Source organism: Neophocaena asiaeorientalis, unplaced genomic scaffold, assembly GCF_003031525.2.
Source record: "Neophocaena asiaeorientalis asiaeorientalis breed wild unplaced genomic scaffold, Neophocaena_asiaeorientalis_V1.1 scaffold92, whole genome shotgun sequence".
In the NCBI taxonomy this organism is placed as follows: Eukaryota; Metazoa; Chordata; class Mammalia; order Artiodactyla; family Phocoenidae; genus Neophocaena; species Neophocaena asiaeorientalis.
The window spans coordinates 3,921,809-3,949,504 of record NW_020174057.1 but is presented as its reverse complement, the minus strand read 5'-3'; positions in this window follow the sequence as shown (position 1 = coordinate 3,949,504).

Below are 27,696 nucleotides of genomic sequence, written 5' to 3'. Positions count from 1 at the left end.
CTCTTTTCCATTTTTTTTTTTTTTTTTTTTTTTTTCTGGTACGCGGGCCTCTCACTGTTGTGACCTCCTATTGCGGAGCACAGGCTCCGGGCGCGCAGGCTCAGCGGCCATGACTCACGGGCCCAGCCGCTCCGCGGCATGTGGGATCCTCCCAGGCCGGGGCACGAACCCGTTTCCGCTGCATCGGCAAGCGGACTCTCAACCACTGCGCCACCAGGGAAGCCCTACTCTTTTCCATTCTTAATGCTGCCACCTGGTCTGGGCCACCATTGTCTCTTGCCTTCCTCTCCTTCCTCTCCAAATCACTGTTCTTATCACAGACAAGATGGTCATATTCAAACATAAACTAGATTTTTTTCTAAACATACACTAGCATATAGACCATTAACCAATGAATACATACTCTTCAGTCCCTTGCTCTATTCTCACTTAACTGTATACATTGAGCTTCTCTATGTTCAAATATTGCATGGAACATACTTTTTTTTAAAGTATTCCTTGTGTACCTGAAATTCGAATGTAATTGAACGTCCTGTATTTTTATTTGCTAAATTGCACTGTCTTACTTCTATTGTTGATCCAAGGTTCTAGTCTTCTCTCAGCCAGGGGAAGGGGTTACGGAGACTTGAGGACCATGCAACCAATCCTATTAAGGGCAGAACCGGGATGTGTCACGTATTACTTCTGCTTATAGCCCATGGTCATAACTTAGTCATATGGCCACACAGAACTTCTAGGGAGGCTTGGAAATGTAGCCTTTTTCTGGGCAGGTATTTGGCCAGCTAAAACCCTATTACCACGGAAGAAGGGAAGAATGAACGTTAGGGAACAACTAGTTCCCTAGATAGGCACTATTGTTAGAGAAAACAATCTTTGGATATAGTCTCAGTAGGACTATCATTAGAGGTACCCAATTCCTCTCCCCATTCCAACCAAGGAATGGGCATGTGACCCAAACTGAGCCACTCAGACACTCTCTGAAACTGATATCTTAAGCAAAGTGACATAGGAACTTCAAATAGTTGAAGTTCATTCATCTTGATTGTGGTAACCTGAAGAAACTAAACATATGGCTTCGTGCTACTTAGATCCCTAGAGTTTTCTGGTTCTTGAGCTTGCCCTGAGTCTGCCTTCACAGATTCAAATTTTCCTTGGATTCTGTAAGATATCCTTTTTTTCCCCCTTAAGTTGTTTAGAATTGGTTTGTACAACTAGCAATTATAGAACTTTAACTGATCAAAGCTCAAGTCTGGATGTATTCCTAGGTGAGGAGATAAAAAATCAGTTCCCCACCCCTGAGGATCTCTGTCTAAGCAAATTTTCACTTCTGCATTACAGTTTTGAGACTTAAGGTAACAAGACAACAATAGCATCAAAAATAGTGGCTTAAAATGGAAACAGAGAGAGAAGTGAAAATGAAATTTGACTAAGCTAATAGTTGCACTTACTTTGTGCCTACTTGCAGAGATTACTGATTACTAGTTGCAACAACTCTGTGCTTTGTTAATATTTTACACGTACATAAAACCTACACCCTTGTAGGGTTTAATGTGATAATAATAGGCATTATTATTATTCTCATCTTGCAGATGGGGAAAGTGGGGCTTATAAAGTTAAGTGATTTTCCGAAGGTCTATAACTGATAATGGTTGTAGTCAACATTCAAAACTGAGTTTAATTTCAGCACTTGAGCTGTTAACCATTATACCATACCACCCCCAGACCTTAAAAAATAAAAAAGATATTTGCTATCTGAACAGCCTTTTACTTTAATTTCTATTTTTTAACACTTATTATTTATTTATCTGAGGCTGTATCTTATGAGAAAATTTCACACTTACAAAAAATAAAAAGAATGGTATAATAAAGCCTCAGGGTACCCATCACCTAAATTCAACAATTAGTCCCATTCCACCATTCTTTTTTCATCAGTCCTCTCTCCAAATTCACACTTTATTTTCTTTTACCCTGGAGTATATTTTATTTATTTTTCTTTTTTAGAAATTTGTTTGTTTTATTTTTAAATTTTTATTGGATTGTAGTTGATTTACAATGTTGTGTTAGTGTCAGGTATATAGCAAAGTGAATCAGTTATACATATACATATATCTATTGTTTTTTAGATTCTTTTCCCATATAGGCCATTACAGAGTATTGAGTAGAGTTCCCTGTGCTCTACAGTAGGTCCTTATTAGTTATCTATTTTATATATAGAAGTGTGTATATGTCAATCCCAATCTCCTAATTTATCTCACGCCCCCCTTCCCCCCTGGTAACCATAGATTTCTTTTCTACATCTGTGACTCTACTTCTGTTTTGTAAATAAGTTCATTTGTACCCTTTTTTTAGATTCCACATATAAGTGATATCATATGATATTTGTCTGCCTCTGTCTGACTTCACTGAGTATGACCATCTCTAGGTCCATCCATGTTGCTGCAATGGCATTATTTGTTCTTTTTTATGGCTGGGTAATATTGCATTGTATATACGTATCACATCTTCTTTTTTTTTTTTTTTTTTCACATCTTCTTTATCCACTCCTCTGTCAGTGGGCATTTAGGTTGGTCCCATGTCTTGGCTATTGTAAATAGTGCTGCAATGAACATTGGGCTACATGTATCTTTTCTAATTATGGTTTTCTCTGGGTATATGCCTAGGAGGAGGATATGATAGCTCTATTTTTAGTTTTTTAAGGAACCCCCATACTGTTCTCCATAGTGGCTGTACCAATTTACATTCCCACCAACAGTGTAGGAGGGTTCCCTTTTCTCCACACCCTCTCCAGCATTAGTTGTTTGCAGATTTTGCGGTGATGGCCATTCTGACTGGTGTGAGGTGATACCTCGTTGTAGCATTTCTCTAATGATTAGTGATGTTGAGCATTTTTTCATGTGCCTGTTGGCCATCTATATAATCTTCTTTGGAGAAATGTCTATTTGGCTCTTCTGCCCATTTTTGGATTGGGTTGTTTGTTTTTTTTGATAATTTACATTTATTTTTTATTATTTTATCCTGGAGTATTTTAAAACAAATCTTCACCTATAAATACCTCAGTATATTTCTCTAGTGCATAAGAACCTAAAAGAAAAAAATAACATCATAACATTATCATGCCCCCCAAATTAATAACAATTCCTTAATATATTTAATATCCAATCCAAGTTCAATATTTCCTGATTGTCTCAGAAATATCTTTAACAGTTCACATAAAAATTCAACATCTGACATATGTCAGATATTCTCAAGTTTCTTTTAACTTATGACAGTTTCCCTTCTCTTTCTTCCTCTATGCCATGTGTTTGTTGAAGAAAAAGGGGGCTTTTGTCCTGTGGAATATCTAACCTTCTGGATTTGGCTAAGGTACCCTCCCAGTGTCATTAACAGGTTCTTCCATCTCCTGTCTATCCTGGAAGCTGTTAGTTAGTTCAACAGATCTGATTAAATTAGGCTCAAAAAAACTTTAAAAAAAAATTTCGGCAAGAACGCTCCATAGGTGGTGTAATAGCTGACTTTTTAAATCAGCTGTAACTGATTTATTAAATGTGCTAAATCAGTGATTATAATCAGTAAACTGCTTTGTCTTCTCCCACCACTGCCTTCAAACAAGCAGATCTTCCCTGTCTCCCTGGTGACATTTCAGGCAGATCCTTGACCTTTGGGGCTACTCTCAGATGTGAGAAGAGTCTCACTTTCAGCTACGGAAAATTCCAGTCAAGTGTAAATTAAACTTTAATTTCTCATCCATTTCAAATCTCCTTCCTCCCCCGCCTCTCCTATTACAGCTGCCAAGCATGGCCTTTCCTTTCACTCCATTGGGTAGACAGTCTCCACTGGGACCCTCCAGTCCCAGGGAAACATTGTGCATTCTTGCCCAGCCACATGGTGGGAGTGTAACTTGCAACCCCTCGTCCTCACCCAGCCACTAGGGGCAGCTCCAGCCAGACTTCAGTGTGCAGACTTCTCTATATCCGTCAAACTCCAAAGAACCCTTGTCACATTCTTCCAAAAACGTGCTCATCTTGCACTACTGTAATAGCACAGGGTAAATGTACACATTCCTCCAGCCAGGCAAGCATCTGGCCAGGGATTGAAAGCCCCACACCCCTTTCTGGCTGGCACTCCAGAGTGCTGAGGGGCTCTCTCTCGCTGCCTCCCTTCACTTGGTTCCAGTGGGAAGAACAATGGTCCATTCAGACCAGGGAAGAAATGCCACCATGCTCACTCCTCTTGGGAAGTCCCCCTAAAGATGCATCTGCCCATCTTTCTCTGCTAAAGGCTGTGGGAGTGATGGTTGCTGGACCAGAATGTCCACTTCATAGTGAGACCTGGGCACATGTGTTGAGGGCCCTTCTTTAAAATAAGGGGCTGCTTCTTACTTATTGTTTATACCTCTGAGGTTGTATCTTACTCTTTTCAACAGGAAAATCCCAATTTACACCCATACAAGTCTACTAAGATTTACCCTTGATTTAACTTTGTAAAGTAATTCTGCTAAATATATGGAATTTCCTATTATTTTTAAAATTTTTATTGGAGTATAGTTGCTTTACAATGTTGTGTCAGTTTCTGCTGTACAGCAAAGTGAATCAGCTATACGTATACATATACCCCCCTGCCCCTTTTTGGATTTCCTTCCCTCCTAGTTTATTTTAAAATGAATGATTTGGAGAAACTCAGCACTCTCCAGGACATTTTTTCATGTAGCACTGTGATGTTGGGGAACACCATGCACAAGGCAAACACATTCTTGTCTTCTGTCCTTACTCAAGAAGACCTGGGTGGTCTACTAAATACCAACAACAACAAAGCAAGAAAAGGGAAACATTTCCAAAAACAGCAGAGGACAATGAAGTGGGTCCACAGTGATATATCAGCTAAATTAAATTCACCCAGTCTATGTCATACGTAGAACTGTGTGCCTGTTTGATTCCCATGTTATATTAGATACAACCTATAACCATTTTAATTGATGTGTTAAGATCCGTGTGTATTTTTTAAATAAATGGGTTTAATTACAATTGCTGGGTGGAGAGCTGCTTACTCCAGCCTTAAATAGAACTTGAATTAGGAAATGAAAAGAAGGCTTACTGACTCACTGAAGAGTCAGCTGAGTACATTTTTATTTTGCTCTCTGCCAAAGTTGGAGTAAACAATAAACTAACCAAGAACAGCATGGTGGTCAATCAGTATCTACAGATGAATATGTGAATGTGTGGGGTATAGGGGGAGGCCAACACTATTACCTCAAATTGGGCTGAAATAAGGAGTTTAAAAATGTATGAGAGGGCTTCCCTGGTGGCGCAGTGGTTGAGAGTCTGCCTGCTGATGCAGGGGACACGGGTTCATGCCCCGGTCTGGGAAGATCCCACGTGCCGCGGAGCGGCTAGGCCCGTGAGCCATGGCCGCTGAGCCTGCGTGTCCGGAGCCTGTGCTCCGCAACGGGAGAGGCCACAGCAGTGAGAGGCCCATGTACGGAAAAAAAAAAAAAAAAGTATGAGATGCTTCTGGAGATGTACTGTAATGGGCTAATGGAATCATGTTAAACTCACTCTGGATGTAGCTGGTTAAATATGCCTGAATCCAAGTATTATATATTCAAAATGTGTGCTCCTAGCAGGGCTCCAGGCTCACATTAGGATCTTAATAAATGCTTGTAGAAGGAGGAAGGAAGGGAGATGGGAGGGAGGAAGTGAAAGAGGGAAAGAGGGAGGAAGGAAGGGGGAGGGTAAAAAAAAGTATGAGATGCTTCTGGAGATGTACTGTAATGGGCTAATGGAATCATGTCAAACTCACTCTGGATGTAGCTGGTTAAATATGCCTGAATCCAAGTATTATATATTCAAAATGTGTGCTCCTAGCAGGGCTCCAGGCTCACATTAGGATCTTAATAAATGCTTGTAGAAGGAGGAAGGAAGGGAGATGGGAGGGAGGAAGTGAAAGAGGGAAAGAGGGAGGGAGGAAGGAAGGGGGAGGAAGAGAAGGAGGGTAGACCAGCCCAGGAAATTGGTTTTTATTACCTCATTTTAACAACTGAGTAAGCATAAATTGCTAATGGCCTTTTCATGGTGTGGTTAAAACTTTGAATTTAGGCCTAATTGTGCAACTGAAAGAAATGTAAGAGTTTAATAAAAATCATGTTATGGTAATAATTGAAAGGCTAACAGCGCATGCGTTTGAAAAAGGAGATGTTAAACGTTTGGTTTTTATGTTTTTGTTTTTAACTGTGGCCATCATGAATTAACTTTGTAACATATTTAACATTCCAGAATATCAAGTCATTGACTTGTTCTTTTAGGAACCCCATTTTCCAAGTCATTTGAATTAAATTACAAATACATTTAAACACAAAGACACTACCAATTAATAGGAAGCGACTGTTCCATTAAGGAATGCAACGTAGAATAAACGTTTAAAGCCAACCTGATGAAATAGAATATCAGGATGAGACAGCACATTAGTCATTCTTCCCAATTCTGTGTCATGTGCAGATTTCATAATTATTCTGTTTTCATGTGAATCTTGGATACAAATGCTACAGAGAGGGTCAAAGCCCAGATCCTGTGACACTCACCTAAAGGTGCACCCTCAAACTTCCCTCCTTCTTCTCCCTCCCTCTGTGCATTTGCCACCTGGTATTGTCATCCACCCTCACCCATCCTCTTGGAGAAATCTACAAGGACACCAGGGAGACTTTGTGAAATTGTCTCATGGCCAAAGTAAACCTTCCTTTGGTACCCTCTACAAGCCTCTAGTATTGAGCTTACCACAGTGATCATTATAATTTCTTGTCTCTAGAATACAGACTCCATATAAATAGAGTTCATATTCATTTCTGAATCTCTACTAAACAGTATTTCTTGTGTGCCAACACTGATCAAGGTCTGTGTTACATGTTGCATTTAGAATTGAACAAAATAGATGCAGTCCTTGGATTTTGGAGGTGTGTCATCTACTGAGGAAGACAGTCATAACATAAATCAACAAGCAAAATAGGAGATTGTTAAATTGTGTCATGAAGGAAGAAACCAGGGAGGCAGGGGCCAGAACAAAAGGAGAGACAGAATGGAACTGAGCGTTTAGCAAGGCTTCTCTGAGGAGCCAACATTTAGCTGGAGGCCCACTATAACCAGGAGTTATTCAGCTTATGCAGGCTTGACTGAGAAAAGCATGTCCAGCAGACACAGCAGTGTGTGGGAAGCCTGGGGCACTGCGGCTGGAACGGACGGAGAAAGGGGAGAGGGATGGGAGAGAGTCAGGGGTCCAGACACTGTGGGGCCTTGGGATTTTGTGTTTTATCCTAAGTTGTAAACCACTGAAGGCTTTAAGGAGGGGGCTAATGTGATTTGTATACCGTGGTGCCTTGTGTTTACGTGCTGGGTACTGAAGATTTACAAATAAATGGATGAATTAAACATAATGAATAGCGTTCTTCTATGCAATTTTGGAGTTTTACCAACCTCAGGCAATTAGATTAATTTGATATAGCTGGTTCTTAGGAAACACATAATGGGAATTTGTTGATTCTCAGGCACTCACCATTTATTTTCCCTTTCTACCAACCCCCCTCTTAATTTTAGGTAATATATCTCCCCATTGTGTGCATTCTTGATGCCTGGCTCTCCCTTGGCCAAGAGGCTGGCATGAGAAAAAAGCTGTTCCAACCTGACTCCCTCTTCTGGGACTTAGAATCTTTGGTAGAGTAACTGATAGAGAAGAAAAACGCTTGAAGGAACTCAGTTCAGCCACTGCAACTGAGGCTCCAGTGCCCATGGCTTCCCTGGTTCCTGCCCTGGTTTTAAGCCTGAGTGTCTAGTTTCTCGTCTTTCCTCCCAGTAAAAGTCCCACCAGTGCATTCACTTTTTCCTTAAAATAGTCAGCATTCATTTCTGTCACTTGCAATAGAAGAATCATAGTGGAATGAAAATCTGTTTTAGCTCTAAATGGGTATCACATTTTGGTCTCAAGTTTAAACAACATTTCTTTGGATATATTACTTGTGTATTTCCAATCTGATGGAAACCTTAACATTTTCTTTTACTTCTCAAAACTGATTTTAGTAGTTGGAATGTACTTTCTGGGCTGAAAGATTTGAAATCCTTGAAACTAGTTAAGTAATCTTTTCCTCTCTCTCAAATTTCCTCAAAGACAGAACTGTAGTTTCCTTTGTCTTTGCACTATTTATTCCACATACTTTTGTTAGAGACCATTCTCCTTGTTTTCCAAGCATGTTCCACCAAACACTAGTCCCATGAGTTGCTTCCAGATAAAAAGTGTCAATTATTACATATGTCTGAATAGCAGTGAAGACGCTACCCCTCTTTTAGGGTTTCAAAGAACATTGTAGCATCTTAAAGCATCTGAAAAGTCCTGCAGTAAAGAAATCTGTGTATTTTCCTAATGTTTCCCAGATGTATTTGGTCATGCAACTCTTCTTTCTGCAAAACGCATTAAAGAACAAGCATTTTGTGGCACCCACTTTGGGAAAGGCTGTTTTTGAAAATCAAAGCAAAATGAAGTTTTTCCATGTTCTCTGTGCCATCTGTTCACATTGCATCATGTTCCCTTGGCAGTGGGTTTATCCCTTTTTTTGTTTCTCCTGCTTCAAATACAGGTTGAGCATTCTTTTAGGTATTGCCTTTTTTAGGATTTTTAAAGGCCTCAGTCCCTCCTGGCACATGCTACTCTTTGGATTTATTCTAGGTATATCCCTGACTCGCCTCTTATAGTAAAGGCCCATCAAGGTGCTCTGAGAGCAGCCACAGTGTTTTATTTACTTTTCTGTGTGTGAGTCTCTGGAGTGTCCTTAAAATTCGGGGTAATATGGTAGAGGGAAAGCTCAACATTCAGCCCTTGCTAGTCTTTTATGCACATACATGTGAGAACACACATATATACATGAATACATATCATAGAAAAAATGGTCTATTCTTCGGTCACCTCCAAGACATATGATTCTCCTTGGGGGTAGTCCCAAACTGTCCAAGTTGAGATGGGAAGTGTGGATAGAAAGTGAGCTATGGGGACAGATCATCTCTTTCCCAACTTCCCTGACTGGTCCAACAAATGTGTAAAGAGAGAAGGTCAGGGGTTCCAAAAAAAGACCATGTTGGAAGGAGGAGGAACAGGGGCCAAGGAATAGCAATGATGGCTTTGACCTTGGTCCAAATAATGACAGTTAAGCAACTGACACAATTGTGTCTTTTAAGTCTTCATTCACTTACTAATTCATTCAACTAACAGTATTATTTTTTACTGTTCTATAACATTATATAAGTTTTACACGTACAACGTTGTATTTCAACTTCTGTCTACACTATAGTGTGCTCATCAGTAAAGGTTTAGTTTCCATCCATCACCCTACAGTTGACCCCATTTACCCATTTTACCCTCCCCCACCCCCTTTCCCCTCTGGTAACCACTACTCTGTTCTCTGTATCCATTTTTGTTTGGCTTGGCTTATTTATTAATTCATTAATTAAAAATTTAAAAATATTCCAAATATGAGTGAAATAATATGGTATTTGTCTTTCTCCATTTGACTTATTTCACTTAGCAAAATACCCTCAAGGTCTATCCATGTTGTCACAAACGGCAAGATTTCAGCTAACATTATGGAGCACCTACTCTATTACGGAATTCTGCTTGGTTCCTGCCTTCAAAGAACTTACTGTCGTATTGGGTCACTGGGCGTCTAAATAAAAATTTCCAGTATAACCTAGAGAGTGTTATGTTAGGCGTAAGAACAAAGTGCTTTTATGCATTAATTTAGGTATTAGATATACTCTATAACTTAAGCTTGTGTTACTCTAGATATATATCATTTCATAAATGTGCCTTCAGTTTTCTTTACTAGCTCATGTTCATCCATGTTCACTGCTTTATAGCATTTTTATAGCATTCCATTGCAAAATATAGTACAAAATTTAAATTACAATAAATATTTGTTACTAAATCAAACATCCATTCTATTGGTGAATGTTTAGGTAACTGTAGTTTTTTCACAATGCTGCAGTAACATTCTTATGTATACCTGATGGGTGTGAAATGGTACCAGTTGTGGTTTTAACTTGCATTTCCCTGATTGCCATTGAGGTTGGGTTATCTTCCATTTGTTCATTGGCCATTTGGGATTCTATAAATTCTTTTACACTTCCTTTCCATGAAATGTAGCACAGGGCGATCATTGAGCACACTCTCAATGGGTACTGCTCATCCGCCTTGCCATAGAAAAGTTGCTTGGTTTCCTAACACTAATGTCGGTTCCTACCTTCAAAGCTGGCATCACTGAGAACCATATTTGCAAGTGGGTAGGTTCTAGAAATAGTTGTCTTTCTGTATACCCAGTATCTGTGATGCCTGTGGTGGGTTCACTGAGTTATAACACTTTCCTAAATCTCACAGTGGGGGTCTGTTTTGTGTGATTAGACTTCTGCCTCAATTTCTCTGATGAATAGAGCCCAGCTCTACTCTGCTAGAGCACTGGCAAGTCTCACCATTCCCCTTCCTGGGGTACTGGAGGCACTCCACTGACCCTCAAGTTGCTGGCTGTGGTTATACTCTAAAAAGATGAACCATTTGTAAGCATGATATTAGTTCCCTGTTAACGTGAAGCTTCACCTGGGTATGGAGACCTTTGCTGACATGCTCCGTCTGTAAACTGGACCCCCTGAGATATCAGCATTTATCCCTCCTCTTTGAACATCAACTTGGACCATCACCCAGTGTCTTTGGGTCAGAGCCACAGCCATATTATGATTCTTGAGCTTGGGTCCAGCCTCCACCTCCTTCTCAACAGCCAGTCAGCGAGGTCCTGCATGCCTTAAGGCTGACCTGGTAGAGTATGACAATCTGTCCTTTTTCCTCAGTTATGTCTCAATTAAATATAACTATTATTGATTTGAACTTTTTTTAAAATTTTTGTTTATTTTTTACTTTTGGCTGTGTTGGGTCTTCACTGCTGCACAGGGCCTTTCTCTAGTTGCGGCGAGCGGGGGCTACTCTTCGTTGTGGTGCGCGGGCTTCTCATTGCGGTGGCTTTTCTTTTTGCGGAGCATGGGCTCTAGGCGCACAGGCTTCAGTAGCTGTGGCACGCAGGCTTAGCTGCTCTGCGGCATGTGGGATCTTCCCAGACCAGGCATCGAACCTGTGTCCCCTGCATTGGCAGGTGGATTCTTAACCACTGCACCACCAGGGAAGCCCTATTATTGATTTGACCTTATAAGCAAATAGAACTTACTTTGCTCTGTGAAAACTCCTTCTTAGAGGCCAGAAAATGGTGATGGGGGAGTCATACATCTTCCTTCAGAGAGGAAGTGGTACTTATTCAACCTCTTCTTGTGACTTATTTTTAGTTCTTCCCTGTCTGGGACTCAAAGATTTTAATCCAAGTTAGACATTAATTTAAAATCATTTGGGGGATGTTAGGCAAGTATCTCTTTTGAAATTTAAACAAGGAAAAAATCAAGTCTGACATCTCAATGATTTTCATATTTCAGGTCAACATATTTCTTCTAATTTGGATATGTGGAACTACTATGGTATTTAGTTTACAAAATAGGCAATTCACTAAGACAGTAATGTGGACAGAAAGTCCTGTGGAACATAACAGCATGAGGAAGCAAGTGATTTTCTGCCAAGCTCACTCCAGGCACCTAAACATGACCCATTTCTGCACTGGAGGAGAAGTAGTAACAATTCTCTAACCCTGTACCTTCTTCTGTTCTTATGCACAAAACTGTATCCCCAACTCTTGCCCTGCCCCTCCTCTTCCCACACCTCTGCACTTCTGGGGTATTGACTATACTGTTTGATCCCATTTATTTAGAAATATATCAGGCAGATTCCAACATTCTGAGAAAGGAAAACACTGTACCTTTAGGAAATTTTATTCTCTGTTGTCACTTGGAACAAATCATTTACAAGCTCAAAGTGTTTCTCATAATATATCTTAGGGAAAAAAAGATTAAGTTGCAGGTTAAGAAGCATTTCAGAGAGAATTTTATCTCTGCAAATCACTAGTCATATTTTATTGCTTGACAGAACAAATGAATAGGAAGTATTTGTTCCCATAAAAGCACCGACTTTATTGCAAATATTCTGAAATCTGACATGGTTGCTAGTGGAAGGATTCTGCCTTTGACCTCTAAGCAATGACCTTTTTCATACTTTAGGGTTGAGCCTCTCAACTCTAAAGTGGAAGGATTAGTCACACTTTTGAATTCTAGAAGTCTGTTCACTGTGCTCAAAAACGTTAAAAGATGAATGATGATTTTTAAAAAGCAAGTTTTGAAAATTGAAACGCCTTTCTAGAGTTATTTTACTATTTCCTGGTTCACCCTTATTGCTATGTAGCCTTTGAGTAGTTACAGATCTGACAAGGGTTCCAATTCACGGTTCCCAGGGAGAGGTGATGTTTCTCAAGTATGGAGAGTGGGATACACATTGCCCAGCTCACTTTGCATAGTCTCCTGTCACACATACATAAAAATGTGTATCATCAGCTGGAGGGAAGAAATCAATTTTATATATTGATCAAAATCTGGTAACAAACAATGAAAATACATGGAACACCACTGTTCTGTGCACCCAGATACAGAACTACAGCTTTAGGTTTGGCTTAAAAACAAAACAAAACAAAGCAGCTTTCACTGTTTACAACAGCCAAGACATGGAAGCAACCTAAATGTCCACTGGCAGATGAGTGGATAAAGAAGATGTGGTGTATATATATATATGTGGAATACTATTCAGCCATAAAAAAGAATGAGGTAATACCATTTGCAGCAACATGGATAGACCTAGAAATTATCAAACTAAGTGAGGTAAGTCAGACAGAGAAAGACAAATATCATATGATATCACATATAGAATCTAAAATATGATGCAAATTAACTTATTTATAAAACAGAAATAGACTAACAGACATAGAAAACAAACTTCTGGTTACCAAAGGGGAAAGTGGGGGAGGTGGCATAAACTAGGAGTTTGCGATTGGCAGATGCAAAGCTATTGTGAATAAAATAGCCAGACAACAAGGTCCTACTGTATAGCACAGGGAAATATATTCAATATCTTATAAACTATAATGGAAAAGAATATGAAAAATTATATATATACATAATGGAATCACTTTGCTGTACACCAGAAACTAACACAACATTGTAAATTAACTATACTTCAGTTTAAAAAAAAACAGCTTTCTCTGTCTGAGTGCTGACCCATATTTGTGGCTTACGGTCTCAGCTGATTAGGGTAGGGTAGTGTTGTAAAAGTGCTTCGTGAATAAGAGATGAATTTTAGTCATATGTGAACAACAGCAGTAACTAAAATTGAATCATATGATTCCTTTTTAAATTCTCTAATCCTTCATGTCACCTCAAAGAGAAAAATTCAGTTTAGTACTAAGTTGTTTTTTTTTTTTTTAATACTTTTTTTGCCACACCACATGGCATGTGGGATCCTAGTTCCCTGACCAGGGATCAAACCCACACCCCCTGCATTGGAAGCGCAGATTCTCAATAACTGGACTGCTAGGGAAGTCCTTAGTACTAAGTTTTTATCACCTCTCTTCTGAAGAGTGACACAGAGAGAGGGAACAAGGAGATCTTAGATTTAGAGCTTTCAGGGGACAATCTTGTTTTGTTAGGATTTAACAGCATTGTTTTATTTTTCTTGTGATTGCACTTACAATTACCTTCTATTTCTGAAAAATGACACTGGTTGTGTAGCACAGTGGTGAAGCACATGGCAGCTTGCTTCCCCCAGAGCCAGGGGAGAGAGAGTGGGGAGTGACGGTTGTGGGGAAAACCCATGATCAAAGCCAGGGCCTTTTTATTACCTAATCTCAGAAGTGACATCCCATTGCTCTGGCATATTCTATTTGTTAGAAGCAACTTGCTAAGTCCAGCCAACACTCAGGAGAGGGGATTACATAGGGCATGAATGCCAGGAGGCAGGGGTCATGGGATATCTTAGAGCTTCCTACCACAGGGATATATTGCAATTGCTTCTTTCCTTTTTTTCCCCAGTGGATAAATAGAATGTTCCATGGGGGCAGAGGGAGTATCTTGTTCATTGTGGTATTCCCAGTACTGGGCACAGTGCCCCAAATTTAAAACTGCTCAATAAATGTTTCTTTCAAGGAAACAAGAAGGAAGGAGAAGAAGGAAGGAAAGGAAAGAAGGAAGAGGGGGAGGGAGGGGGAAGGAGGGAAGAGGGAGGCAGGTGAGGAGGAAGGAAGAAAGAAAAGATCTCAGTGAGAAGCTCAGGGTACTCTGCTAATCCCTGGAGAGCAGGGGTGGATCTTCAGGAAAGGAAAACTCAACTATAAAGACTCTGGGAATGGAGTCAGGATTTCCATCTCTTCCCTAGTCCTGAGCATAAATGAGCCTCCAGGGAAATGGAGGCCACTCTGTGAACAGATTGCACCCACCATCCTGCTCCGAGCAAAGCTTCTGTGGATGCTGAACAGGAACAGTTGAGCTCTAAAATAGCATAAGAGTCACCCACGGAAGGACAACCTTGATTGGTGTCCCTAATAGGGTATATACAGGTTTTGCTGAAGGAGCTGTAATTGTTGGCAGATAGATCAGGGAGAACTCTGAGGTGTTGCTCTCCTCTTGCAGAGAGCAGTGAGAAGTTCTACTGAATGTGTATATGCTGCTTTGTCATTTAACATTATAAAGTAAAGATATTACTTAGTTATGAATTCTTCATGAGCAAAATTTTAATGGATCCATAATATTTAATCAAACAGTTTTAATGTGAGCTGTTCAGCCATAGCTCTGCCCTTGCATTTATGGGTTGTTCCCATTTCCCACTGTTATATATAATGCTGTAATGAATGTTTTTATAAAGCTGTCTTTTCACAATTCTGAATATCTCTTTAGGTTAAATTCCTAGCAGTGAAATTGTAGGGTAGAGTGTATATATGCACACTGTGTGTGTGTTTGTGCTCACACGTGTGTGTTTGTGTACACTGTCAAACTGCCCCCAGAAATGATGTACGAATCCTCATTCCTGATGTAGAATAGTGCCTATTATTACACACTAGCTGAGACAAGGTTTCATTATCTTTACAAAGTTGTCAGTCTGATAGCTGAAAAATAATAGCTTGTTATTGTTTTAATTACATGATGAAGCTAATTATATATTTTGTGAAAAAAAATTACATGATGTAGCCATTAATGCTGCCCACCAAATATTTCTGACTTGTCACCTCCTGAGCATATAGTAGGATTGAATTTCATGGCATTTGATATTCGGTGGGGCCATGTGACCTGTTCTAGTCATTGAATCGTGACTAGAAATAACATGTATTTCTCTGAGCTGAGTATTTCATTGGCAGCGCAAGATCCTACAAAGCTCTCCTTTGCTTTGGCTGTTGGTTACCAGCAATATTCCTGAAGGTGGCCTGGGTCCCATGGCCCAGGGACATGCCATGTTAATTCCATGGAACAAAGCCTCCAGCTAAGCCATCCCGAGATATCAGCAAAAAATAAACCTTTCTGTTTTTTTAAGCCACTGAGATTTGGTGTTGACTGTTACTGCAGGATTACCTAGACCATCCTGACTGATGCATTAAACATCTTGGATCTTAATGAGATTGAACACATTTTCCTATGCCTATTGACATTTTGTATGTCCTTTTTTGTGAATTTTCTATTCATGTCCTTGCATGTTAACTTTTTAAGCTTATGGTACTCAACTACACATTTGTCAAGGCTGAATCTGATCCCTTCTGATGTATCAGGGAGAAGAATGAAGTCTGTGAAATACAACATAAAGTATAGGTCTACCACAGCACACTTTTTAATGTTTTTTAAGTAATGTACTTTCATTTCAATGATAATGTCAAAAAATATATAAACATATTCTGGATCATTTAAATGGCCACTTTATAACTGAGGGATGCTCTTTATTTTTATGACCCAAATGGTTTCTTATGGTGTCAAGTAGCACTGCTCGACACACAGACCAATAAGAATAAACATGGACTTAAAACATAATGTTTTTGCACCAAGTGAAGGACAAATGATGTCTCCACATATTGTCCACTGTAAGATCAGAGGTTTCACAGCAGAATAAGTAGAGAAACTTGTAGGAGCACTGAGTCATCACACAGCCCACATCAACACAAGCAGGCTCAACTCAGAAGAATCTGGCACAGCACTCAGTACCATTTTTATGCGGTCATTTGTCTCCGTTATGGTCCTTTGCTTGCAAACAACATAACTGATTCTGGCTAACTCAAGCACTAAATAACTGATTGAAATGATACAAGAAAATGCAGAATTGAAGAAGAAAACCAGTCTCAGAAAGAGCCAGACTAGGGCAGCTCTAGGGATCTCAGTACCATGAATTCCTGGAATAGTACATTTTGGAGACTGCCAACCAAATGACTCAACCCCAGTCATCTTCCATCTGTGTGTCTGTATGTCCTAGATTCAAATTCCTGGGTCTCTTTGAGTCATGTCCTCATCATTTTGCTGGCAGGGGTGGGGGTAGGTTGGGGGGGTGAGAGGAGGATGTATGGGACTTCAAAATGCTCAAGTCATCCAGATGCCTGATGAAAACAAAAGGTTGTATATTCTCAAAGTGTGTGTGAGATGTCAAGGGCCACTCCTAGAAGGTTTGGGGGATTTAATCCTTCCTAGGCAGGGGAGTGCATGGGGGTCTCTATCTTACGAAGGCTTTTCCTTGTTTAAAAAAAAGGAAACTAAAGTGAATATCCAGAATATCCATAAATTACAAAAGAACAACCTGCAGTCTAAGGAGAATGTAAAAGATGGAAGTACTCTTCCATGAAATGGATGAAGGAAAGGAGGAATGAACAGGGCTATTTCTGGGCCTCATGAGATTCGGTCTTAGACTCACAGTCAAAGAAACAGCCGTCTCTAAAAGAATTAAATCAAAAGAAATTTAGATCTTTGCTCAGTCTTTTGATAAAATATTGAAGTTGGGGTATATTTTTAATATGCAGCAAAACTCTTTGAAGTATACTTTAGGGTTTAGACACCTTTCTCATGATCAAGTTTTCTTATGTGCTCTGCAGTGGCTTCCACCAAAATCATGCTCTCCGCTGTCTCCCTCTATTTCAGAAAATTCTACTTGACACCTTCTTTAACTTGTCCTCAGTTCACTTTTATGGATATCAGCTGAACCTCCTTGAAATTTTTAGTTTTCTTTTTTCTTTACCCTATTACCTGGATTCTACATAACAAAGAAGAACCTAGGAAATGATCTAGAAACCAACAGGAGGGCCTTGATAATGGGTGGAATCCATAATTCAATCATTTCCCTATAACACTGATTGTATGTCACCAATATTTTTCATTTTCATTTAATACAAAATATTTTCCGAATTGCCCTTGTGACTTCCTTTTTTGGCCCACACGTTATTTAGCAGAGTGTTGTTTAATTTCCAAATATTTAAGGATTTTCCAGATATCTTTCTGTCATTAACATCTAGTTTATTTATGATGTGCCTCAAAAGCATATTTTTGTATTCTCTTTTGGGATGGAGTGTTCTACAAATGTCACTTAGGTCAAGTTGGTTGATCTTTAGTTAATTATAGTCTACTTTAAATAATATTATGTCTTCAACAGTATACTTCCAGTTCCTACCTCCCATTTTTGTGCTACTCTTGTGCTGTTTCATTTTACGTGTGCTATACACACATACTACAGTGAAACTATTTTTGCTTTAGCAAATCATCAGTCTTTCTAGAGAAAATAAAACTTTAAAATTTTTTTGTTTTTACCTTCACTTTTGCAATTTCTAGCACTGTTGATTTCTCTAGGCAGATCCAAGTTTCTGTCTGATATAATATTGTTTCTGTCTGAAGAAATTTCTTTAATATTTCTAGGAGTGCAGGATTGCTTTATACTTCATTCTCTCAGTTTTTGTTTGCTGGAAAAAGTTTTTATTTATATTTCATTTTCAAAAGATATTTCTGACAGTTTCTTTTTTTTCTTTCAGTACATTAAAGATATCACTCTATTGTGTTCTGACTGGCATAGCTTCTGACAAGAAGACTGCTGTAACTCTCATCTTTGTTCCTCTGTAATAGGTCTTTTTTTCTCTGGCTGCCTTAGAAATTTCTCTTTATCCTTGGTTTTCAGTAGTTTGACTATGATGTGTCTAGGTGCTCGGTTTGTTTTGTTTGTGGAACAGCTGTGTCTTAGAGCAATGCTTTTTAAAACTTAGAGAGATATTTGTAATGAGGTGGATGGACCTAGAGTCTGTCATACAGAGTGAAGTAAGTCAGAAAGAGAAAGACAAATACCGTATGCTAACACATATATATGGAATTTAAGAAAAAAAAATGTCATGAAGAACCTAGGGGTAAGATAGGAATAAAGACACAGACCTACTAGAGAATGGACTTGAGGTTATGGGGAGGGGGAAGGGTAAGCTGTGACAAAGTGAGAGAGTGGCATGGACATATATACACTACCAAACGTAAAATAGATAGCTAGTGGGAAGCAGCCGCATAGCACAGGGAGATCAGCTCAGCTCAGTGCTTTGTGGCCACCTAGAGGGGTGGGAGGGAAGGAGACGCAAGAGGGAAGAGATATGGGAACATATGTATATGTATAGCTGATTCACTTTGTTATAAAGCAGAAACTAACACACCATTGTAAAGCAATTATACTCCAATAAAGATGTAAAAAAACAAAACAAAACAAAAAAACTGAGTGTGCAAATGACTCTCCCAGGGAGCCTATTAAAATACAGATTTGATTCAATAGGTCTGTGGTTTGGCTTGAGTTCCTGCATTTCTAGTAAGCTACCAGATGAAGGCAAGGTAGCTAAGGTCTTAGAACAGCCTGTCAGGGGTAGGAGAGGCGAGCAATTTACCTGGCGGCAATTTCTGGCTTTTTGTCTCACACTGGTCAGGTTCATCTAGTGGGGTGTTAACACTCCCCTATATTTCTGAGTTGTATTACTTCCCCTTCAAGCAGCCACTGAGGAAGCCTAGCCTTTCTGGATCTGGGTGCTAAGGCTGCACCTAAAGTTATGGGGACAACAGAGCCTGGCAGGTTGAAGCAATCATTGGTCTTAGAAAATGAGAAATGGGCACTGACAGCCACAGGAATGAAACACATCAGAAGTAGGGTAAATAGCAAGGTCTGGAGTGGGAGGGTAGGTGAATCTGCATAGTTGTGTAAACTGAGTCCAGGCCCAAGGGAATGCCTTTTAAGGGCATGATCTGGAACCGGCATACAGCACCTATTCACATCCCATTAGCAAGAAACTAGCCACATAGCCACAGCCAGCTGCAAGAGAGAGTGAGAAGTGTTGACTTCAGCTGAGAAGGCTGTCGTAAATTTGTATTTCTCATACATTCATAAATTATATTTAAGATGGTCTACTTACAAATAATCAAGGCTCTTAATCTGTAAAACCAGAATTTTAGGTTCAGTTCTGCTCCTGAAAAACTACAAATATTGAACAAATATGCTCATTAAAGGCCTCCAGAAAACCAGAACATCGAAATCAGGAATACAAGTCACTTCTTAGCAGAGCTGAGGACTTGCGCATAGATAGATAGATAGACGTGAATTTAGGCAATTAAATGGCATGTGACAGCCTATTCCATAATATGAAATGTATTATTCATTAATAGCAATCAATTACCAAATTGACCCAAACTAGGTAATTTGGAATATAGATGTCACCAAGAAAGACAAGAACTCAAAAAAGAATATCTCACACACAATGTGTTTTCAAGTATGGGGGAAGAAAACCCAAACAAAAACACCTTATAGACATAGTTAAGACCTTGAAAAATCTCACAGGCAGCTTTTTGCTCTGGTCACACACAATTTCAACCCACTGCAAACCTCTCACTTGACCATTCAAAAAGCAATTTCAAAGTACCTTAAGAAATTGTGAGCCATGGCATGGCATAATTCAGATACTCTATCTAACCCCAATTGCTTTTCATACTTCCTCATTAACCATTTATTGATCACTTGTCATGTGATATCTATCATCATGTCTTTCCAGAAACCATTTCTTTTCGGGAATCAGTCTATCATTTTGCCTTATGACTACCATGAGCAACTCTCTATCTGGAAGTAAGCCCTTGAAGAGACCAATTTGATCTGCCAAATGTTTTAATTCTCATTCCTCCCACCCTACCCTTGGTCCCTCATGATCTCTTCTTTTATGGGACCCACGTGGTATGGCTCAACATACAACATGTAGGAGGCAGTAGGCATAGAGATTAGGAGTCGAAATTTAGGGACTAGATTTCTTGAGGTCATATTCCAGCTCAGTCAAGGTTGTAGCTGTGTAACCTTGGCCAAATTACTTAAGCTCTCTGTGCCCCAGTTTTTTCATATGTTAGAAAGGGGATAATAATAGTATTTAACGCAGGGTTTTTGTAAGGATTAAATGGCTTACTTTATGTAGAGCACTTAGAATAAAGCACTTAGTACATAGACCATAGTAAGTTCTCAAAAATCACAATTATTAATATTTCTCTGGGACATGTTTGCCTTTTATAGGCATTTATTGGATACCTACTATTTATCAAATATTTACTGGGCTCATTGCTTATTGCTGCTATAATAAATTACCACAAATTTAGTGGCTTAAATTAATAAAACTTCATTTTCTTTCATTTCTGGAGTCCAGGAGTCTGAAATCAGTTTCATTGGGCTAAAGTCAAGATGCTGGCAGGGCTGGTTCCTTCTGCAGGCTCTAGGGGAAAGTCTATTTCCCTGCCTTTTGTAGCTTCTCTAGCTGTATTCCATGCATTCATTGGCTTATAGCCCCTTCCTCTATCTTCAAAGTTAGTAGCATATCATCTTCAAATCTCTCTCTGCTTCCATCATTGCATTGCCTTCTATCTGACCCTTCTGTAGTCAAATCTCCCTCTGTTTCCCTCATATAGGGATAGTTATGGTTACATTTAGGACCCACCTAGATAATCCAAGATAATCTCCCCATCTCAAGAGGAGGTGATCACATCTGCAGAATGCTTCTGCCATATAAGGTAACATTCATAAGTTAAGGAATTAAGACCTGGATATCTTTGGGGGTTATTAAGCCTACCAGATTCACTCTGGGCCAAATAGTTGGCTCAGCCTTGTACATAATTTACTCATTTAGTCTGCATGAAAATTCTGTGAAGTTGTTTTTAATCCCTATTGTTGAGATGAGAACACTAAGGCATGGAAAGTTTTGTCAGGTATCCAGTAACTGGCAAAGTCAGAAATCGAACGCAAGACCCTTGGATTCCAAAGCCCATACTGTCAATCAATCAATCTGTTCTCTCTGCCAATGTTTGGTGGAAGAATAAGGTGGAATAGGAAGAGGTGTCTAAGGCAAGGTACATCCCAAACTAAGAGAGCCCTGGGTGGTCTTACAGCAGCCTTAGGGGCAGGGAATATGGGCTTGAGGATTGTACCATCGCAGAAGACCTCTTGATGGACTTGGCAATGTTTTTATTTCTGATGGTTTTATGTCTACTTCCCCCTCTCAAACATTTTCTCTTCTTTTGCCACTTCTCTCCTTGGGACTGGAGCTTCATTCTCTCTCTGGTAGGGAGTTCTATTCTTCACTGTTGGAGAGACACAATTTGGAACAGACCTGCAAATGACCACCAGCACTCAGCTGCTACTTTTCCTATTCCCTGGGTCCTTCAAGGTCAGAACAGCATTGTTACACTGTCCTAGAAGAGTCCCCTCAGAAAAGAATGGCTAAGGCAGGACATTACCCTGAGGAAGTGCTCCCAGGATGGGGGACAAATGATGATGAAAGGAAGACTTGCTGTTTCACCCCGAAGGTTGAAGTAGCAGGAGCATCCTGAAATGGCATGCTCTTCCTGTTTCTTAACTCCTGCAGCCTCACTTCCTACAGATAAGAATAGCTCAGAATTATTAACTATATCCTATAATTTAAAGTAAATAAGAACAATCTGTTTATGGTTACCCACAATGTGTTAAGCTAAATGAAAAGCTATTCAACAAACCTGAAGATGTTCAATAAACAAACAAACTCAAACCACTAAGTTCAGAGACAAGGTAGCTAAAGTGCTTGAAGAATAGTTTTATCAACTCCCCTCCCCATTGTTTGCAACAGTCATCAAGCTTATACACCTGTTTCTTCATCCAAATCTCTGCTTAAAGTCATCTCTTCCCGGAAGCTCGGGATAACTATTTAAAACCGGCTGCCCCCATCACTCTCTAAGCCATGCTCCTGTTTTATTATCCTCAGAATACTTCTCACTCTCAGAAAAAAAGCATCTCTTTTCAAAATCTAGACTTTAATCTTCTTTACCTCCGTGTTAGAATACAAGCTCCATGAGAGCAGGGGTCTCTAGGTGTTAGAAACTATAACAGTAGTTGACGCTCAGTAGACAGTCAATAAACATTGCTGAATGAATATACTACATGAGCTTCTCTAAGTAAGTGGAGGGGAGGAGAGATAAGAGGAGTTGAGAAAGAGACCATCTCTTTATTTAACCTAATCTTCCTTCCCCCACTGAAGTTCCACTGCTCTAGAAAAAGGGAGGCAACCAGCACATTAAAAGAGAAAAAAAAAAGAAGCTAATTTATGGCTTTTATGCTGCCTGATGATTTCAGGGATTTTTCAGGAGTAATTTTGACACTGTGATTTTTTTGCCTTAGACATCAGAAGCTTAACACTCTATGTGAGGTGTGGCGTCTCATACTCATAAAAAGGTTGGCCTACAGAGGGTGCTAGTTCACTGCAAAAAACTAATATAAGTGACTAACCTTTCATTGGGTCCTGGAAAGTGTTTACAATGCAAGCAGGGAAGCAGCTTAGTAACAACTAATGAAATGCTTAAATTTGCCACATTTGGCTTCATAACCAAAGTTTAAGAAAAAAAAAAAGAAAGCAATCTGTGAAAATGCCAGAAGCATTCAAAGACCTCCCCCGGGGAAAAGAAGTGGCATCGTTTTTAAAGAAGAGAAGCCAGGGAAGCATCCAGAAGTAGAGGATATTGTGCATGTTGTGAAAGAGAAGCCAGAGGCTGGAAGAAGTTGCAAACCTTGGAGGAGAGGCTGGCAGACCTCTGCCAAACCCCACCCTGCACTTCACGCTGAGAAATGAGGGTTTTCAGGCCTGGGGAGAGATGCCTGTAGACGGTCAAGATGGGAGTATTCTTCCTAAGCTGTTTAACTGAGCACAACATCCTTAAAACTGACCCTGGATTTCAGGGTTCAACAAGGCCTGGGGGGACAAAGAGCCACTTGAGAGTTTTGAAATAGGTACTTGGTCACAGTAGGCTTAGTGGGAACCGCAAGGGAGCCTGGTAAGAGGGAGAAGCCTCTTCAAGGTTTGGATCCACCAAAAAATCTTCAGGAGAGGAAATGGAACCAGCAAGTTAGTTCTCTGTGAAAACTTTTGAATGCTCTTAGAATGAAGAAACAGTTGAGGCAGCTTTGGTAGTCCAGAGCTAACCTTGAGGCAGAGATTCATAATCCTAGTACTCTAGCCTTCATATTCCAGTGATCAGATACAAATTTTCAAGGAAATCTGAACTCAAAAATCCATGACACCTGTGACACAGCTTACTATGTATGGTGCTTTCAGTTGGTGACTGTCCTTGCCTTTGTCAGTTCAAGGTAGATTAATCATTTTAATGTTCAATGGCTAAACTTTAAACCAAATCAATAAAGGGCATGAATGAGTTTGCAAAAACAATCAGCCACCTCCCTCAATTTTATTGTAAAAATCAATTAAATCAGGTTTTTCTTTGGCACAGTGTAGGGCAAACATCTATTTTCCCAATGAACTATCTCATTGATTAAATGATTCATTTGGAAGACATAGCTACAGTCTAAGATTTTAATCTTAAAAAAGAATGTTTATCTTTCAAACACATTTTCAAGATTCTGAAGTTTGCTTCTTTTTCCTTAAGGATTTGCTTCCTCTCAAATGCACTTCTAACCTTTCTTTTGTTGTTATTTTTAACCATTAGCCATGTACTCAAAGTAGAAAGTCTATTTAAATTCTTGAAACTCAATGTAAGCCCACAAGCCTAAACACCAGCAGGTGAGGATGAAGTAGCAATTATTGAGGTCACAGAGGTCTTACTGGGGGGCCACTTTGCACTTTATTTTGACCTCAAAACAACTAAAAGACGAAAGTACCATTTGCTCCATGCCATGGTCAGGGTTAACAATGTAAGGCCACAGGCCAGTCACGTCAACGAGCAAAGCAGGCCAGTTATGAGGGCTTGTTCCCTATGGGGAGGTGCAAACAATGTTTCTGGGTCCCATTTTTCAGGAGAAGCCAGTAGATTTATGTGAAGTCTCCTGATTTTAAAAATGGTGCTAAATAATTAAAAGAAATGTTTTCAATACTATGTGAACCACATAAAGGAAACCTGGGGCTGAACCTGGCCCAGGTACTGCCACTCAACAATGTTTGGTAGTGGGGTGAATATAAGTCTCAGGAAGGTGATGTCACCCCGCTGGCAGGTGACACTCAAAACAGGCACGTGTTTCCCAGAGCCTAGGACTTCCTGACTGCACCATTCTTAGATACTAACCCTCTGCTGATGGGTTACATCTATGAAGTCCTTTTAATATATGCAAACATAGCAAAATCCTTTTTTAAAAATTACAGTACATTGATTCAACTTCAGGGTTTACCTCATACTAAGGCAAGTAAGCACGGGTTTCTGGAGGGAGTGAAACTTCAGGCTGGGGCTCCTCTGAGGTATCCTTCCCTCTGACTGTAAAAATCATCAAATAAAAACCAAATCTGGGTTTAGCAAGAAGGGCTTTGTTCAGAAGGATTATTGCAAGGGGAAGAAAGGGACTATGGTCGTAGGGAGAAGCCTTGATCACAAGGTCCTCAAGTGTCTACAGAGTGAGTAAAAAGGGGTTTTCTTTGATAGGGAGAGCAATAAACAAGAACTGGGTGTGGGGAAGTGGGATGAAAGGAGGGCATGATGGGATAGCAGGTCACAGGAGGTTTCACCCTGAGGCCAGCCTATTTTAAGGAGGACCCTCAAGGAGTGGGTGTAGGCTGGCTCCTGCTGAGGGTGGGCCGAAGTTCAGGGACCTGGGATTAGGAGAGAAGTTTAAGCAAAGCTAGGTTGACAAACACTTTGTCTGGACTGATTGGTGGCGGCAGGCAGTCCAACCAGTCACTTATGAGGCAAAGAGTGGGAATCTGGAGTCTGTGTCTTGCCTTGTCACAGGTAAGCCAGGGGGTCCTTTGTGAGTCTTATTTAAGTGATATTGAGAAAGGTGGTTTCTTGCAGTAAGCCATTTTCCAGAACACAAAAGGGCAAAGGTTTTTCTCAACGTTCAGGTAAAATTCAACATTGTCCAAACAAAAGCACAAGACAAAGGCTGAGAGTGAGATAGACCTGTTGCCAAGGCCCAAACTAGTTAAGTCCAAGGTCGACTTTCTCCATAGAAGGAGGGACAGAAAGAAGCTAGGAAGGTCCTGGTTTCCTCTGGAGAGGGGCGAGCTATTGTAGAGTGTGGAGGCTCCCACGTGCTGGCTCCGGGCACATAGAGGCCGGCATGGTTGGCTGAAGGCAGCAACTGGGAGGAGTGGCATCAGCTCCCCAACTGCCAAGGGAGCAGGTACAGACTGGCAGGTCATAGGTGTAGAGATCTCTGGTCCCAAAATACCCTTGAAATGATTGGGAGTCATTTCAGGATTGGGAAGCCAAGAGAATGTGTGGGACCGAAGGACCCCTTAGGTTTTACTCACAGCCATCCCCACAGCCATCATGAGCCATTGAGAAAGTCTCGGAAAAGTTCCAGGAATCAGCTGATGGGGGCTTGTGTGAAGTAACAGTTTTTCTTTTAATTACTATTATCTTGCTTTCTCACTCTGTCTCAGGTTGATGTGACCTGGGAGATAATGTTTGCAACATTACGTTTGTATAAATGGTCACATTCTCTGTAGGGATGCAAGCCACCAGGGAATGCCCTTCAGTTAACACTTCGTTTCATCAGATCCTCCTTCTGTTTAACTTGATCTCATCCCTACAGTTCAACTCAGGATTTATTGCCCTTGTCTTACAGTCTAAAGAACAGAGGGCTGTCTTTGAAGTGGACATGAAAAGTGTCACCCCAAAGAGACTACCCATATATCACTGAAAGTTTAAAACAACAAACACAATAACACAAATGTCTTCCACTGTGTTGAGCATGCCAGCAGCTCTTCCCATTGTTTAAGTCATTTTTGAGTTTAAATTGCTATCATTCTAACAAATGTTAGTAAATTAGCTAACATCTGCTGTACATCTGGCAATGAAGCCCACTCTATTAAAAACCAAATATATCCTCAACTTGAGTCATTTATTTAATGTCCAGGACAGCACTGTCTCCCAGTAATATAATGCAAGCCACATGCCACTGTAAATGTTGTAGTAGACACATTAAAAAAAGAGAGAAAAAAAAAGATGAAATTAACTTAATAATACATTTCATTTAGCCCAGTATATAAAAAATATTAAAAATATTCATTTCAGCCAGTAATCAATATAAAAAATTATTAATGAGATATTTTACATTCTTTTTTTCTTTATACTAAGTCTTCAAAATCTAGTGTGTATTTTATACTTAAGTCACATCTGAATTCAGATTTCCTACTGAAGGGAATTAAGATATGCCATCCCCAAATATGCCACTTTGGCATAAGAATGATTTTGAACTGAAGGCGACTGAGAATCAACAGATGCAGGATGAATTCTCTGCCCTCCCATAATCTGCCTAAAAGCAGAGCATACACTTTCCTTTGTGAAGGTGCTCCTCTTCCTGCACCAGGAAGGGAAGAGCAACTCATCACTGGAGACTCAGAGATGAATTTGCATCAATAGGCCTTACGAGGTAACGCTTATCTTCCATTAGTTCCCCCATATATTTCCTAGTCATTTCCCCATGATTTATTATCCCTTGAAATCCAAACTTCCTTTCCTTTGTTTAGATGGTATATAAGCCCCCAAATCTAATCACTTCTTTGAATTTTACTTCCTTTTTGTGAACTTCTGTATACATCAATAGTAGTAAAAATTGTGCCTTTTCTCTTATTAATCTGTCTTCTGTTAGTTTATCTTGCAGGTCCCCAGTCACTGAATCCTAAAGGATGGAGGAAGTTTTTCCTTCCTGATACTACATGTCAAGTGCTCAATACCACTTATGGCTAGTGGCTACAGTATTAGACAGAGCAGGTCTAAGAGGACATGTAGTATTGTTCTAGTGTACACATCATTTCTAATCTCCCCTTTTTTCTCTTATATAAAAATTTTTTGTTCAGTACTTTCTATGATTGAAGAAATCCAACAAAAACAGTATTACATTTTAGCAACTGGTAGAATTAATAGCTTAATTGAGGGTATAATATCTCAGTTTTATATTCCTGAAGGTTCCAGAGCAGGGAAAAAAGGTCAGTCCTTTTCAAGATTCCTTCATACTCTGGTCCTGAAAAAGCTTTTACTAATAGCTTTCCAAAATGAAAAAAAAAAAAGTTAATCTCAATTCAAAAATTATATGTGATTTTAATTTAAAAACAAACATACAAACCAAAACCAAATCAAAGTAAAAATCAGATTTGTACCTTGCTGGATGTTCTATTATATAATCAACGGTGGTTTCTAGCAGTGCTTTTATTCTGGATCCAGGGTGGGCAAACTCTTCAGAACCCAAATAAAATAACTACACATTCTGAAGTTAATTAAACAT